The sequence below is a fragment of the Geospiza fortis genome, unplaced genomic scaffold, assembly GCF_000277835.1.
Source record: "Geospiza fortis unplaced genomic scaffold, GeoFor_1.0 scaffold41, whole genome shotgun sequence".
Taxonomy (NCBI): Eukaryota; Metazoa; Chordata; class Aves; order Passeriformes; family Thraupidae; genus Geospiza; species Geospiza fortis.
In genome coordinates, this window is record NW_005054299.1 from 8,362,024 (window position 1) to 8,378,589 (window position 16,566).

General features: G+C 39.1%; 1 long non-coding RNA gene across 3 annotated transcripts in view; it reads right to left on the reverse strand.

The window, feature by feature from the left end:
- The window catches only part of LOC115948443, a 40,726-nt gene that overhangs the window by 17,393 nt on the left and 6,767 nt on the right, over positions 1-16,566 (reverse strand). Inside the window, exons 2-5 of one of the 3 annotated variants that reach the window (XR_004082275.1) lie at positions 16,052-16,190; positions 13,726-13,767; positions 10,141-10,283; positions 7,123-7,236 (exon numbers count right to left, since the gene is read on the reverse strand). This is a non-coding gene — a long non-coding RNA (uncharacterized LOC115948443). Of the gene's footprint in view, positions 1-488; positions 590-3,824; positions 3,947-4,524; positions 4,661-7,122; positions 7,237-10,140; positions 10,284-13,725; positions 13,768-16,051; positions 16,191-16,566 lie in introns of those variants that run through there. The other 2 variants (XR_004082272.1, XR_004082270.1) reach the window with 2 other exon arrangements.

The following is a 16,566-nucleotide window of genomic DNA, read 5'->3' on the forward strand; positions in this document are numbered from 1 at the left end:
ATTGACAGCTAGTGAATTAATCAACATGAATGTACTACTAAGCAAGTAGAAATCAGATGATCTTCATAAATTACAAGAGGAGGTTTCTCTTTCTCATTGCTTCTCCTTGAATGACTGTTTGAGACAGCATGAAACTCTTTGTCTGTTATCCTAATTAGATCCTCTAATCTTATAAAAGATACTACCTCTGAGAGAAAGCCATGTGTATAAAATAAAACCATGCATTTTTGTCCAGTACGGTTAATCAGCAAAATGGTTATACCTTTGTAAATTAATTAAAAACATTCATGGAAGATTAAAGCTAGAAGATATTAATGGCTCAAGATACCAGAATATCACATATTTTCAGTTTACTATTTTAGAAAAAATCAAAAAAGAAAAAGTCTCAACACAGTGATTTTAACTCACATTCTTATTTTCCAGAAATTTTGGTTTTGTTTTTTTTTCCATTACCATTTCCTATAAACAGATAGAAGTAACATACTTACAGTTCAGGAATGTCTTCATTTTTATCCTGGCATTCACATCTGTCCCTGTTTAATGCTCTGCTGGTGGTCTGGCTCCATGGTATGCCCACTGCAATGTTCATCTTAAACAATATTTACATTGATTAGGGACCCCAGTGCACTAGAGGCACTTACTAGAAAATGAACACAATACCCTGGGATAACAGTGAACATCTAACTGTTTTAATTTTCAATTTTTTTCTGAATGTGTTGTTTAAGTGTATAAACACTGTCAAAATGGAAAGGTGGTGGCGAAGGACATTGTGTGAATGTATAATATAAAAATCTGAGTGGAAAATGTGCAGTTGATAAACATGTAAGGAATGGACACAATGATGTATTTTTATTCAAGTTATAATAGTATGTGTTTCAATTCGGAACATTTTCTTCTCTGTGTATGCCCAGTAAAACTCTTTCCTGACACTAAAATCTTATAAGCTTAGTAACATAAAACTGGAGTAGGAAAGCATATTTGTAAAAAAACCCCAACAATGCTATGGCAGGATTCAATATTTTGCCTTACGTATGCCCAGTAAAACTCTTCCTGACACTAAAATCCTATAAGCTTAGTAACATAAAAATGGAGTAGGAAAGCATATTTATAAAAAAACCCCAACAATCCTATGGCAGGATTCAATATTTTGCCTTACATCACATAACATGTTAATGGCAAAACCAAAGTTGAAACCTACCTTTTGTTTTGAATATGAAGATATAGGGATATAAGGGTCTTTTCAGATTAAGGGCCTGAGCTGCTAAATTTGGAAATATTGGTACTATGGAACACCATGACAAAGCTCTGGTGAAAGCAGGTTGAAAAAATCAGAGGGTAGCTTGGGAAAATTGCTTAAAGTAGGTTTAGTGTGGGACCCCAGACCTCCAATTGGGATGATATTCATTAGGTCACTGAAGAATAGGGACCACAGTCCTAGTGAGGAGCAACTGCACAGACTAAGAGGATGCTTGAACAATTGCTGGTTTTGGTCTCCCAAAAATCTAGAATTTTCATATCTGCCAACAGAAAAATTTAAATGTTATTGTGTGGGAGCACTGTTTGGGTGTTCAGATGCACTTGGAGCATAAGCAGAGTAACAATCTGCAAGGAGTCAGGGAGAAGAGATGTCAAATAAGGGGGTGTTGTGAAGCTCAGAACTGGTCAGTGTTCTCCTGACTGGGAACACTGTCAGGAGTTCTCCTCTAACTTCTCTAACTTCAGCCTCTTTTTTCTCCAGTTGCACCCTGCAAGGAGAAGGTAAGTTGGAGGAGCGGATGACAAGGATCATATAGGTCTTTTTCACATTCCAGGTTGCTGAGGGGTTTCATGTGCATACTGAACAGGTCAGTCCTGAGAGCAGCCACTTCTCTGGGACCTCCCAGGCAAGAACAGAGTGTGATCTGAGAGCAAAGGCTGAGGCCACACACTCTGAGCCCCTCACTCCAATCTGAGCTCAAGGAGAACATGTGTTCTCAGTGTGCCATGCCACAGACGTCAGAGAGCTCCAGTAGCTTTAAAGTGGGCATGGAATAAGGAGCTGATCCATCATTGTAGTCAGGGTATCATATATGAGAGATGCTGGTGATATCTAAAAGCATTAGCAAAGTCTGTCTTCTTCCTCTGGCTCAGAATAGCAGTTTCTGTTTTCCTATGAAAAGTTGCTGGAGCAGTTGATGTTCCAGAGAATTTTATTCCCATCAAGACAGACAGTCTCTTCCCAGTTTTCTCCTTGGTTCAGAAACTGTTTGAAGCGAGTAGAAAATTCTTAGCTGAGAACCACGATAGCAGGAAACACACAGTCCTTTTTTAAGACAGCTTACAAATTTGCTTTTATGCATACAAACTATTTGTGTATGTGCTTATACCTGTTCAAATTTGCACAGAAGCTCATCAACATATAACTATCTTAGCAAAGCTCTTGTGCTGATTTATTAGCTGAAGAGTAACATGCATTCTGCTGCTCTTTACTAAAATGTTGTTGATGATGATGGAGAGGGAGATAATCTATTTTCAGCAAAAGATGGAAAAGCACTCCCCTGAAAAATATCCTTTTGAATTAAATTATGCTCTTGTATTTTTTAATCACCAAACCCTGTACATAGCACATGAATGATCCCAAAAACTTAGTCATTAAATGCTGGAAACCAAAAGAAAGTTTACAGGTACAAAATACCACTTTACTGCAGCATATGAGTAAAAAACCATCTATCTGAAAAAGTGATTGATTCTGACATATGTGAATTAGGTATAAGCAAATCAAAAGCAATCCCTCTGAATCTTGTTTTGCAACATGTGTAAAATAATGCAAGCTATATATTTAAGATGCAGCCCAAATTAAATATGGTTGTGTTCAATCTGTCTGTGAAATGAGATCTACTGCTACTTTTTTATGTCACAGAAATTCCCTAGGACTCTTTTATGAACTCCTTCTAGTTCATTTTTTAATATTAAAAGATGGAAAAAGGCCTCTTTCTATTTCGCTGTTCTCTACCAGTGAGTCATGAGTCCCTTGCTGCTCCGAGGGGAAAGTTGTTTTAGTAATTCTGGAAATAAACTTACTGCTGAGTCAGCGTCACAACAGAAAATGACAAGTTTCAAATTAAGAAACACATTAGAAATAAGAAGTAACGGTGTATCTCTCAGCCTCCCCTGTTGGAATTGGCTGGTGTGTCAGGAGCTGATTTAGCAAGTTCCATGTGTATTGGACATGAGAAAGGTATAGAGGCAGGACAAAAAGTCAGGTTCATTTAGTAGGAAAGAGGATAAAAGAAACTGAAGCAAAATGTAGGGTAAAGATGGAAGCGGCCCTAAATATTTTGCTGACCATGGCACTCCACTCCGAAATGCTTAAATGCATTCCTAAAGTAGATCAATATGAAGAGATTTTTGCTTTCAGCTTTCTCTGCTAGGGGTTTTCAAAACAAGCAATTATAATAACATTTCTAAGTCAGTGTATACTTACAGATAAACCACTGGGATTTTGCTACTCTGTTTATCTGGGATTCTAGATTTTACAGAGCAAATAATTGGAAACAAAACATTTCCCAGCAATCAGTCTACTCTTTCTGATTTGCTAAACATGTCCATATGTAGTTATTTCTTGTATTTGGAAGATTGGTAGCAGTTTTAGAGGAGAAATATGCCACAACTGCAAATTCAAGTAGTCATTTGGCAATCATATGGGGAAGCCTTTGCAGTTTGTTTTGGTAAAGGGAACTCAGGAATTTAATGCTACTTATACCTTAATATTGAACAACATTCTAAATGGCATAATTTTAGTCTTTTAGAGTAATACAATCAATTTTTCAAACAGTCCCCAGTACCTTGCTGTGGAGGAGAAAACTGCTGCATTCTTCCCCTCTGCACCTTTGGACCTGCCAATTGTCCACATATCACCTCTGCAGCCACCACTGCAATGGCGCCAACCCTTAATGTTCTCTGAAATCTGAAAGAGATTTTGCTAGTGACTTGTTTTGACAAGATTCAAAGGCTAGTGAAATCTATCTGAATCCTAAGACTGATTTCAATTTAATTTGAATTTGAGTAATTGAAAAAAAAAAGTAGTCTCTGGTAGGCAGAATTTCTTAAAATATTGCAGTTCTCTGATTATAATTGGTGTTTCAGGACAGTGAAACACTCCAAATTTGCATGAAGTCCCTCCTGACTGTACAGAAGCTCTTGACTGGAACCTTTCACTATCTTTATTTCTTTCTTTTCTGTCTTTAAATACCTCACTGAAGAGCAGACCTGAGGCTTACTGGAGTCTTTTAAAAATACATAAATATTTTCCACTAGTAATAACATGGTACTAAATATTGAAATGACTTTGCATTTAAAGTGTCACTGTAACTTAAGCTACAAAATTTTTGCAGAGGAGGAGAAAATATTAGTACTAAATAATATGCTTGCTAAATAATTTTACAGAAAGAGTATTTAAAATTATAGCCTAAAAAACTCAACATTAATATTCCCTGGGACTTTTTACTAGCAAGTGTCACTATGAAAGATAATGAAAAAACTTACTGTTAAACCTCTGAATCCTTTTAGTTTTCTTTCCTTCTCTCGCTGTAGCATGAATATGTGCTGAAAAGTCAGAATTGTGCAGAAGAAAAATATTCCAAGACACTGTAAAAGTGCCTTTCCCTTTCTCTCAGCCCGAGGGAACACTGACTACTTCAATAATCAGTGCAAACTCTTTGCTTATGATTTCTGTTTCCTTTCTCTGTTTCTCCCTCCCTCTCAATTTTTTTCCACCATCGTATGAGTGTTTTCTCAATAAAGGAAGTAGAAGAGCTGCATGACAGCATTTATTGAAAGAAAATACAAAATGTAGTTTAAAAAGAAAATATGAGGCGGGAATTGCAGTCTTAAGAGAGGGGCGGAAAGATGGCAAATGCTACAGGAGAGCAAATTATAAATACTGAGCTTTTGCTCAGCATGAAAAGCAGCACCCATAGAGAACAAATTCCATGCATTTTACCTTCATCCCAACTTCACTGGGGATCAGTGCTCCGACTGGAATAACTGTGAATTATCGTCACTATAATGGAATCCTGCAATTTACCAAAAGGAGCAGGAAAAATGGACTTTCACTAGAACTTTCATACTTTTCACTCAACCTTCACTAGCCAGACATATGGACTATGTTAGCACTTCAGGTTACTGGCCCAAAGTCAACATTGAAAATTAATTTCCCAGAAATACAGAAATTGCCATTTTTCACACCTTAGGTAAGGAAGGCCAAAACAAGTAAAGCTAAAAGTATTCAAATGCTAGTTTTGAATCAGTTGATTTCCTCTGAAATAGTGGCTATACCAGGATGACAGAAATTTTTGTATACAAACCTGGTTATAATTATGGATTTCAAAACAGTATCTAATAAGCCGAGACCCAGACAGCAGTGCACAGCAGTGGAACACGTCCAGTATTCATTAAAGATGTCCAATCTAGAAGTCCAGGGTTTAAAGACAGTTTTCAGACACAATTTTCCCACTTGTCTCAGGAATAAGGTAGAATAGCAAAAACAGAGGTAATAAAACGTGGTCAACCTCAATGACTTGGCATGCATTCTTGGCAATAGCAAAATAGAGACCACAGCTTAGCTCCGAGAGTGAACTTGCAACACCCTGAATTTTGCATCCTTTTCTTTCCTGTGGCTGTTTTTGTTGGACCAAAAAAATAATCCATTTGCCCATATTTTCAAAGATGACACACCAAAACCTCATCTACCATAAAAATACACTTAAATGGACCACTGTCTCTGGGAAATAGCACATTTCTCTCTGGGAATTATTTTGATTCACCAATTATCACAAAAAATGGAAAGACGTATTGATATCCAGTAAAGATGGAAGAAGTATTATGGTGTGGAAGGATAAAATCATGATCCTTTACTTGGCTTTTCTGTTATGGGTTTTGGGCCCATATGAGAACACCTCTGGCTAGGTTGCCTGCAGTGTCTAAACCTGTAAACCCTGGACTCAAAAAAAGGCAAAAAAGGCTCTTGGAGGTAAAAGGTGAAGCCCATTAGTGAATATACAGAGCAGACTTGCAAAGTTCCATATCTGCTATTGCCACAAAGGGGGAACATGTCCCAGTGCTGAAGTGGGAAATATCCGGATTAACTATCCAGCCCATGGTTGCCAAAATGAGAACCAAAAGTGCAGTGTGTGAGTACATCCATACATAATCATCCAGATGAGCTTTTACCTTTGGGTTTCATATTTATAATAACTTGCCCAAATGTCAGTATAATTTACAGTAATAAAGCCATGTGCATATGCTATAATATAGTCTTTCAAAAAAAAAAGGCATCTTGGACACATGACAGTGGTAAACATTACCTCCAAATGGTGCTTATTCGTAGGAAAAAACCCTCTTGTTTTAACAGACAGGCATTTTCTGATGAAAGGGTCTTTTGCAGATGTACCTCTCATTGAAAAATATCCTACTTGGTGCCCGTGAAAAAACCAAGGCTGACTGTTTAGGAGACTGATGTCCCTCTATTACAAATCCGGACTGCAAAAAACACTAAGGAGATTGTGACTTTAAAAGAACGAGTTTCATTGTTTGGCTTCAGCACAGTGCGAGAGGGATGCAGAGGGTGAAATCTCTGGATCATATACCAAAATAAACATTTCAAATCTAATATACACACACAGAGAATTGTTAAAGTGTAACATTCCATAACCTAATATAAATTTTGGTACAACTTAATCTGTTAGAAAGAAAAAAATAATCAACACACTTATAATATGCAATCTTTTAAATTTATTAGAAATATTTCTCTCAATGGAGCAATTTCTGGCTTCTGGAGGTGCACAGGTAATCTGTATCATTCTGAACCATGCCCAGAACCAGGACTGTAGGTCAATACATACTAGTCCTGTGACATGATGGTCTTACTCTTATGCTTGAAGACCAGAGGCCTTTTCCAGTCAGGCACGGCACAGGATTGAGAGCAGAGGCCACGATGATGTGTAGGTGCTGAGAGAATCACTCAGCACCTCAAGAGGTCAGATTGCAGTGCCCTGAAACCAGCACAGCAGGGTGCAACACAGTAAAAATTAGATTTTCCACCCAAAGAAAATTTCAAAAAAAAGAAAAAAAAAAGTGACTCACTTTCACTGAAGTTTAGACATGTCAAGGAACAAAAGCCATTTGGGTCCAAACTAAGCTTCCATGGCAATATCTTGAAATTTTCCCTCAAACGCAGATCAGAATTTAGCCAGGTTTCTGGAGCAAAGCATGAAATCAGTTAAAATAAATAGCTTCCCATTTCCCTCTGTTTCACAACAGCTTCCTTCTTCTTGTGCTGGAGTCCTGGGGACCCAAGGACAACTGGGGCTGCCTGCCTCCTGCTGCGTGCCTGTCCAGCTCTGCCCCTGCGTGGCAAAGGTCCATGAGGATTTGCCAATTTGCTCGCTCTCACAAGATGAATATCTCAATTACAAATTCTCACCAAACAGCTAGAAACCTTTGTTTTTTGTTTCTTGGTGTGTGCTGAAGGAATTTTATGGAAAAAGAGAGAGAGAGAGAGAGAGAGGTGAAGGCAGACCAATGCTTGCAGTTATCAGGCAGGGCTTTGTTGCTGAAATAAGTCCCACTTTTAAAGTGCAGACCTTGTATTTTAACAGCTAGTGAGGGTTTCCTCAAACTGAAAGAAAATCTCCTGGGTATCTTCCAGAAAATTTATTTTTTCTGTCCCTTTTCCATGATCTCCTGAGCTGATTCTCATCAGAGGTAGCAGCAGCCTGCCCTTTCTATTCTTCCAGGTCCTCTGGCATCTGTTCCTCTCCCCCACTGCTGATATACAAGACTGAACTAGTGCATGAGAAGGCAGGGTGTTTGCTTTCAAACAGGAAGAAAAAAGGACAGAGTCCATCTGGGGTACGAATTTAACCATGGGTTCCTTGTATGACTAAGTGCGACACGTGAAGGCAGACCAATGCTTACAGTTATCAGGCAGGGCTTTGTTGCTGAAATAAGTCCCACTTTTAAAGTGCAGACCTTGTATTTTAACAGCTAGTGAGGTTTTCCTCAAACTGAAAGAAAATCTCCTGGGTATCTTCCAGAAAATTTATTTTTTCTGTCCCTTTTCCATGATCTCCTGAGCTGATTCTCATCAGAGGTAGCAGCAGCCTGCCCTTTCTATTCTTCCAGGTCCTCTGGCATCTGTTCCTCTCCCCCACTGCTGATATATAAGACTGAACTAGTGCATGAGAAGGCAGGGTGTTTGCTTTCAAACAGGAAGAAAAAAGGACAGAGTCCATCTGGGGTACGAATTTAACCATGGGTTCCTTGTATGACTAAGTGCGACTATGTACCATCCTAATTTCCCCTTGAAAATCTGACACGGATGGAGGCTGTTGAATACATTCATGCTTGAAGTGAATTTAAGCAACACTGTGCTAAAGGGCAAGGAGTGCTTCATTTCAGAGGGAGGTCAGACTCTCCTGCTATCCCAAGATGTCATAAGGAATGACTAAAAATAACTGCCAGGAGTGGATTCCTCATTTGCTGTGTACCAATTAAGTGGGACTCAGCGTGGCTTAGGTCATGTATAGATGGTGGTAAATGTAAACGCAGCCAGGCTCTTGCATTCCCCCTCCTGAGGAGGCTGAGGAGATGGGCAGCCCCCTCCAGCTGTGCTGTGCATATGCCTCCCTTCACCCTTCCTGCTGCAGATTGATGCTTCCAGTGAGCACTGGTACAGGGATGGATGGCATCCAGAATGACTCATAACAAAGAGCATATGGCAGGACGAGATGTAGCAATCTAACATCTGTTGTACTGCTTATTATTAACATTTCTCACTTCTCTTGGAGCTAGTAACCAAAACCAATAAATATTGTCTTCACAAATCCTACCTGAGGAAATCCCATATCCTCTTGGATTTTTCACCACTAATTGTGTTTGGTGCAAAAGATGAGAATTATTTTATTCTTTAGACATTTTAAACAATCCAAAATTCTCTCATTTGGAGCTGTTTGAACAAGCTACAATGAATAATAACTTCTCTTTTAGTTTATTCATGTCCTAAAGATTTAAATGACTCCTATTCCACATCCCAAGGGCTGAAGTTTTGGTGCTGTTGCACTGAGGTGAAGGAGATGAGTTAAAAACGAACAGGATGAAAAAGCATCTTCCCAAAAAAGTAAACAGAGCATCAGCTCATTGTACAGTCTCCCTTACAGTATGGTAACAGCAGCTGTACCTAACAAAGGAACCATTCCTGAAGGAAGTAAGAACTACTTCTATTTAAATTATTTTTTTCTCAGATAATTTTTTTTTCAGAGAGAAGTGAGACTGCAAGTGCAGACATGTAAAAATGGAAAATCAGCTGATGAAGCAGCATGTCCAGTTTGCAAAAGATTCACTGAGTGACGACATGAAATACAGTGGGCAGCCCCTCACAAGCAGAGATTAAACCATGTATCAAAATTAACACTGACCATAAAAAGGTATCCAAAGAACAGTGTTGTGACTGGATGATCTAAGTTACTCCCTTTCAGCCGAGAGATGGAAATTGTTGCCAACAAAAATGTTAGGATTTGACAAGACTTGGCAAATTGCTGGGATATAAAATCATGTTTTGTGAGTTATAAGGCCTTCCAGGAGATGTGACAAATCCTGAAAAAGGGTGGAAAAGCATGCACAGCCCACAGAAACTTACTCCCTTTTCATGGACCTGCCAAAAGAAAGGAAATATGAAAAAAAAGTGCGCAAGAGACTTGCCAGTGACAGACTTACCATTTCATTTAATAAGCACACTTCATAAAATGTTGAAAAAATTATTGTAATAAAGACTATGCATATTATTATAAACAGTGACTAGCTCAGAAAGCAAAAGTGTTAAATTTTTGCCCTGGAGACAGAGAAAGTATTGATATTGGGCTCAAATGTCCTAACCCAAAGAGTCACACCTAAAAAAGAATTAGAATCCCATTAATGGTTCTCTCTATTATGTATAATTTTCCTCCTTCTCTATCCCTTAAAAACTGATCATTGTTGATATTCCAAATGCTAATGGCAATGGTAGGAGCCATTGACCACCATTGTCCCAACTCCTCCCGGAGTGAATGGAAGCTAGAGGTGGGCAGAGCGGACCTGGAGGAGGAGCAAGAAAATCACTCTCACCTGTGTGAGGTATTGGATGCTGTCCTTCATGTGATCAGTTGTTGTTCATAACAGGCAGGAGTGGGAAAGTGGGAATCAATTTTGTGCAGAGCACGAGTGTGACCGAGGAGAGGAAACAGCCTTTTGTGGAGCCTGTGAGCCACCTGAAGGTTTAAGACAAAACAAGCAGGTTACAGAAGCACAGAATCACAGAATGATGAGGTTGGAAGAGACCTCTAAGATCATCGAGTCCAACCTATGCCCTAAGACCTCAACTAGACTATAGCACCTAGTGCCATGGCCAGTCTTTTCTAAACACATCCAGAGATGGTGATTCTACCACCTCCCTGGGAAGAGCATTACAATACTTTATTATTCTTTCGGTGAAAAGCTTTTTCCTAATATCCAACCTATACCTTCCCTGACGTAGCTGGAGACTGTGTCCTCTTGTTCTGTCAGTTGCTGCCCGATGGAAGAGACCGATCCCCGCCTGTGTACAACCTCCCTTCAGGAAGTTGTAAAGAGCAGTAAGATCAGCTCTAAGCCTCCTTTCCTCCAGGCTAAACAAGCCCAGCTCCCTCAGTTGTTCCTCACAGGGTTTGTGTTCCAAGCCCTTCACCAGCCTTGTTACCCTCCTCTGGACGTGCTCAAGCATCTCAATGTCCTTCCCAAACTGAGGGGCCCAGAACTGGACACATCACCCAAGATGCAGTCTCACCAGCTCTGAGTACAGGGGAAGAATGACCTCCCTGCTTCTGCTGGCTAAAGGTTGTCCCTCTCCCTGACTCCTTGTGTGGGTTATATACTCGTAGTTTTAGCAGGATTTCATCCCAGTTGGTGGCATGAGCAGAGAAGTGAGCCAGTGACCTGGGCTGACCAAACACCCTCTGCAGAGCTGCCCAAGCAGAAGGGAAAGATGACGTGAGCCTTGGGTGGACCCAGAAGCAGTGAGACAGCTCTAAGAAGGGGCTGAATATAAGAAAAACGTTTTGTGGCTGTAGCTTAGTAGACTATGGCAAAGCCTCACAACAGAAACAGAGCCCAAGATCCTCACTTTGGGAATTTAAACCTGAAAGCATGGTACTCAGAGCAATTCTGTCACAGCAAGATGTTGTAGGGGATGTAGCATTGGTTCAGTACCATTTCTAGCAGCTTCCACCATGCTATCCATAATTTCTTTGGGGCTCAAATGCAGCAGAATTTGTCTTAAACAATAAACAAATGTAATGGAACACTTCAAAACTGATCAAGTACAATATTTATTAGCAGAGATTCTGCATTTTAAAAGAGTTTAAGTAAAATGGAACTAATTGCTAAAAAACTTTTCCTTCCTTTGCTTTTTAAAAACTTGTCTCCTTTAATTTCCTGAGATAAAATGTGACGTTTAGAATATAAGGTTGCTCATAATTAAGCATTCTAACATACATAGTGATGGAATTTATTTAAAAATATTGCCCTCTGTGACTGCCTCTTGGGATACACATCCTGTTTTCCAGACAGTAACAGGATGTAGCAGTTGTGCCATTATGATTGGATTAGTGGATTTAATTATGTGAATGACTGTACTAATTTTCCATTTTGATATGCATCATCTCCCTAGTCTCTGATAATGGGGACCTTCCATAATATTATCTGGAGCACACTGGTATCAGAATGAGCCCTCAAGCACAAGTTTAAATTGGACACTTGCAACACGGTTGATGAGCAGCTCAGCATATCCCTTACTCCTAACACTGCCTTCCCAAAAACCTTCACATCTCAGGAGGACACAGGAGAATGTCTTGGACCAAAATACCCACATACACTCATCCTCAGATATTTTCAAACTCTTTTCACTTTATCACTCCAGAACTGGATCCAAAAAAATGACAAAAAATTCTGTAAAACAAATTTTCAAAATCCTTAAAAAAATTTAACAGACTCTCTTCAGGTTTGCCAGGACTCTACTTCCTCTATCAAATGCATTTTGTTCCCTATTTACACTCTAACAACTAAATACACACCTCATCTCAGCTCAGGTTGAATACAATTCAATAGTATTGAATAGTTGCCCTTCCCTTTTCCCCCAAGGGGAATACATATGTAAATATATATATGTGTGTGTGTACAGTAAATATATACTTGTATACACACACTGAGGCAGAGAGAGAAAAATCTTGAAAATTACCTAATTGCTTACATAGTAGCCTGAATTGTCATCTGAGAAATTCCCCTTGTTTCATTTTCCACACACTGTGGCTTGCTGTAGTTTTACAGAACTCAAAATAGTTGCTCAAGATGTGATTATCTTCTTCTAGAAAATAAACAGAAAAATGTGGTCCCACCATTTGCTACCCTAACATCTTCATTTAAACCTAACTGCATTGCATTTCTGAGAAAGACACAATTTTTCTTGAAGAATGTGCCCTTGCATGTCCAAATATGCTCCAACATTCACTTGTACAATCATATACACACAGTTCCCTAGAATATCTGAACCAGGCATGAGCTCCAGAGTAATTGTCTTCTGGCATTAATTTGTTTTTCAGTCAATAATAAATAAGACACAAATTGTGAACTGATGTCATCAGAGTTCAAAAGTTTCACCCCTTCAATTGAGATGTCAGGTCTCTGAGAGAGTCATGATTCAATCTTGCTGCCAGTCATCTCATCACCAGTGAATTTCTATATCCTTCTTTTGACATGTTCAACTCAGAACAAATTATAGAATATACTAAGGTAATGAACATGTGGTATATAATATGTTTTAATATATGAAGGCTTAGCAATTTGAGAACTAGTACTTAGCCTTATTTTGGCTACTTCTGTTTCTTACTATTCTCTCTCAAGGGTTTTAAATAATGTCTGCATGAACTGCAGAAGTATCTGACTTCTCTCTCTCTCCCTCTCTCTCTTTCCAAAATCATATCCTGTCTTAGAGCTGGCAGGAAATTCTTAGAGGAAAAAATAAAGCACATATTTTTAATCTTAACCCAGTACAATTCAGTACACAGTCACACAGTTCTTGTACTGTTCTCAAAATTGCAATTTTTTCATTAGTTATAAAGCAAAAATAAAAAGATCCCATGAAGTTCTTCTCACAGAGTTGGAATGAACAAGTGCCATTATCCTTTCAAAGCATAATGTATTTTTATTGTTGAGATAGGCTCAAAGTATAAAACAAATTGTAAATCCTTGAGTTACTTCTTCTCTCATCATAGACAATTTAGTTTCCAAGCAATAATCAAAGTCAACGAGGACAATCTGATAATTTTGGTTCAGACCTGAACTCCAATATTGGATGTCCTGATGAGCCTCCCTTATCAAGAGCACATCAAATGTGGTTTTAGTACTAGAATTGGCCTTTACCCAAAAGCAGAAACATGTTTTTGTTGTTAAAGCACGGAAACTGCTGGTACAGAGCAGCAGAGATATCCCACTGTTGTGTGGAAGGAGCTACACCAATGAGTACATGAAATACAAGGCTAGGAATTGTCCACTATAGATTTCAGACAGGTAATGGACAGCTGATAGACACGGAACTACAGCTGGGAGAATTTAAAATGAAATGTATAATTTCATACTATGAAAAAGGAGGGGTTTGAGTAAGATTCCTAGATAACCCACCTCAGCACTGAATTCCATCACCTCCTTTGCTTGGTATTCCACCTGTGGTGAAGAGCAGGAGAGGAAGGAACAGGATAACAGGAGGGAAAAGACATCTCTTGTTAGTATCACATAAACTTTTCTTTCAGTATAGCAGAAAATACTCAAAACCATCCTGGGTTTTTGCCCTCCATACAGCTCAAGTACGAAGTTTGGTGAACCCAAGGAATCATCTGCACAAGTTTTCATTAACCATTCCTGTGATGAATGCAACATTTCAGGTTCTTGCTCTCAGCTGTAGCACCCAGCTTTTCTAAATAAATAGGATGCTGCATGTGTCTTGGGCATAGATAGCTAAACCTAGGAGATGTCAGGCTGGTCCTCATAAGCATCACTCATCTCAGTTTCAAATAGTGTTAGAGAAGATCATTGTGTTCAAACTGCAACCAGAAATAGTTCTGTGAGAAAGGCCCATTTAATGGAGGTCTCTGCCTGCAAAAAAAGCCCGTCATGACATTTTCCAAAGTTCTAGTTCTACTGATCCAAAGTAAAGCTACTCTGCTGCACCATCTAGTGACAATGAGAACTGCACTTCAGACAATTGATTTAATTAAAATATTGCCCCTTTCCTCCAGCCTCATCTTTCATTAGTTACAGAGTTAAATCCCAGTGCCTTTGAAGCCACTGGAGACTTCCGGTTATCTTCGGTAGGCTGAGGATGTCATTAGTACTCCTAAAACACTTCCAGTAATGTTGAAGGAAGGAAAAAAATCTCTTAATTCCAGTGATTCTTTCTGGCCATAATACCACCATTCTGTGCAGAAATGATGCTGAAGCTCAAAGTCCTGGTGGAAATACAAACCTTCCCAAAGCTGTGGTTGCTCAAATCTCAGGTTTTTCTTTGGGAGACTCCAAGGCTCATTAACTGCAGTTCATTTTACCCTGGCCATTATATTAGAGGTGATACAAGTTTTGCACTAGGAAGCCTGTTTCTTTTATTGCACTCTCTTTACCATCAAACTGAGACACGCAAAATACTCTCTCTTGGATGGAGGTCTGTGTATTTGTAACTTTGAGACTGAGCTTTCTCAGAATATGCAGTACCCCTAGATAGAGATAATAGCTTTTTTAGAACTTAGTATTTGGCTTAGTTCAATGGAAAGTCCTTGAATTTCTATGGGATTTTTTGTCTGTCAAAGTTATTCCACAGACAGCTGGATTCTCTAGCTTTCTCTGGACATCACATCAGGATAGTTTTGATGATGACAGGGGCATTGGATAAACAGCTAGCTCTGTACAGTTTATATGGCCAATATAATCACAATTAATATCTTTCACTCGATTTTTCTCAGCTTATTGATTATAATAAGCTCATAAAAAGACATAATTTTTAAAATAGCTGGTTCTACAAGTTTCCCCAAGTGCGTAGAAGAGGTGATTTGCAAAAGGGCTGTTTCATGGTTTGCCTAGCACTGTGAGTGACATACGCTGGGGATTGGCTAGGTGGCACTGGTGCATACTTCTGTGGTACCACACAGATGTGACTGTTTCTAATGGGATATTTGTTGGTTGCATTTCCTGGCATGTAATTGTTCATCTGGAACTTGATGGTGCTATTGCTCTGTACTAATTATAGCGCTGGTAAGGAAGAAGGATGCCAATACCTAGTTCTCCTTGAATCTTTCACCCTGAGTTCCCTTGTTTGTAAGCTGGACGTTTGCTACAGGAGGAAAGAAATAACTACTTCAGTTTTTACAAGCTCACTGCTTCAGTCCTGATGGTTTCTATGTCTTTTATACATTTCTAAAGATCCAAAACATTCTGCAAGTTTTGGCTTGGTATTATTTTTCCACACCTGAAGTACAACCGAGAGTAGACAGAGCAGCACTCTTGGCTCTGCGCTCTTGTATGAATATCAAAAGCCAATAGGGAGTACACAAGGTTTCCTTCTTTTGGTTTTTTGTGGGTTTTTATTTGTGTGTGTGGTTTTTTGTTTTTGTTTTTGTTTTTGTTTTTGTTTTTTGGTTTGGTTTTGGTGGTTTATGTTTTTTTGTTGTGTTAGTGTGTTTTGGGGTGGTTTTTTAAATTTATTTGGGTTTTTTTCTAGGAATAGCAGTGAATTTTGTTACATTGGTATCTCAAAGATATTTATTCTCTACAGCTCAAACCTCTTCCATGATATGAAGGAACTGATTTCTCCAATTCAGAGACTGAATCTACCAGCTAAAGCTTTACTGTGCCACAGTGGCAGCTTGTCCTGATATCATAAGGGGCTGATTAGAGCAGTTGGCAGTAATTCCATGGGTCTGTCATGGCCAGGTAAAAGATGAAGATATGTATAACATACCTGCATGCAATGGCATTACTTCTGCTGGGTGTCTCCCCCTCTCACTCTCTGTTGCATCTGTGACCCACAGAAAGGGATTGCCTTTGTGTGCAAGGGTATGGCATGTGCTGGTCTTTGTTCTGAATGCAACGTCTGGGAGCTAGAGGAATATCCATGAATATATAATAACAATAAGCCATCATGCAAATTCAGCAAATGGAGAAAATAGTTAAAGGCAAACCTACATGAGGGATTGATGCTGAATGCAGAACTAACTGCATGGAAAACTACATTCAGGAGGAATCCTTAGACAGGCCTGCAGAATAATTCACTTTCTACTCCTCAAAATAGCATTTGCACTGTTCCCATACACCAGAACTAAATTGAATTTTAAGGAGGTTGGAATTACAGTTCTGTAGGATATACCCCCAAAAGCATGGAGTGATTTTGCATTAACAACAGGACTGAGTGGGAGATGCAGGAAGAAACAGATTCAGCTGCCAGCTTCCTGCTGCCAAAGGGCAGCACAGCTGCCT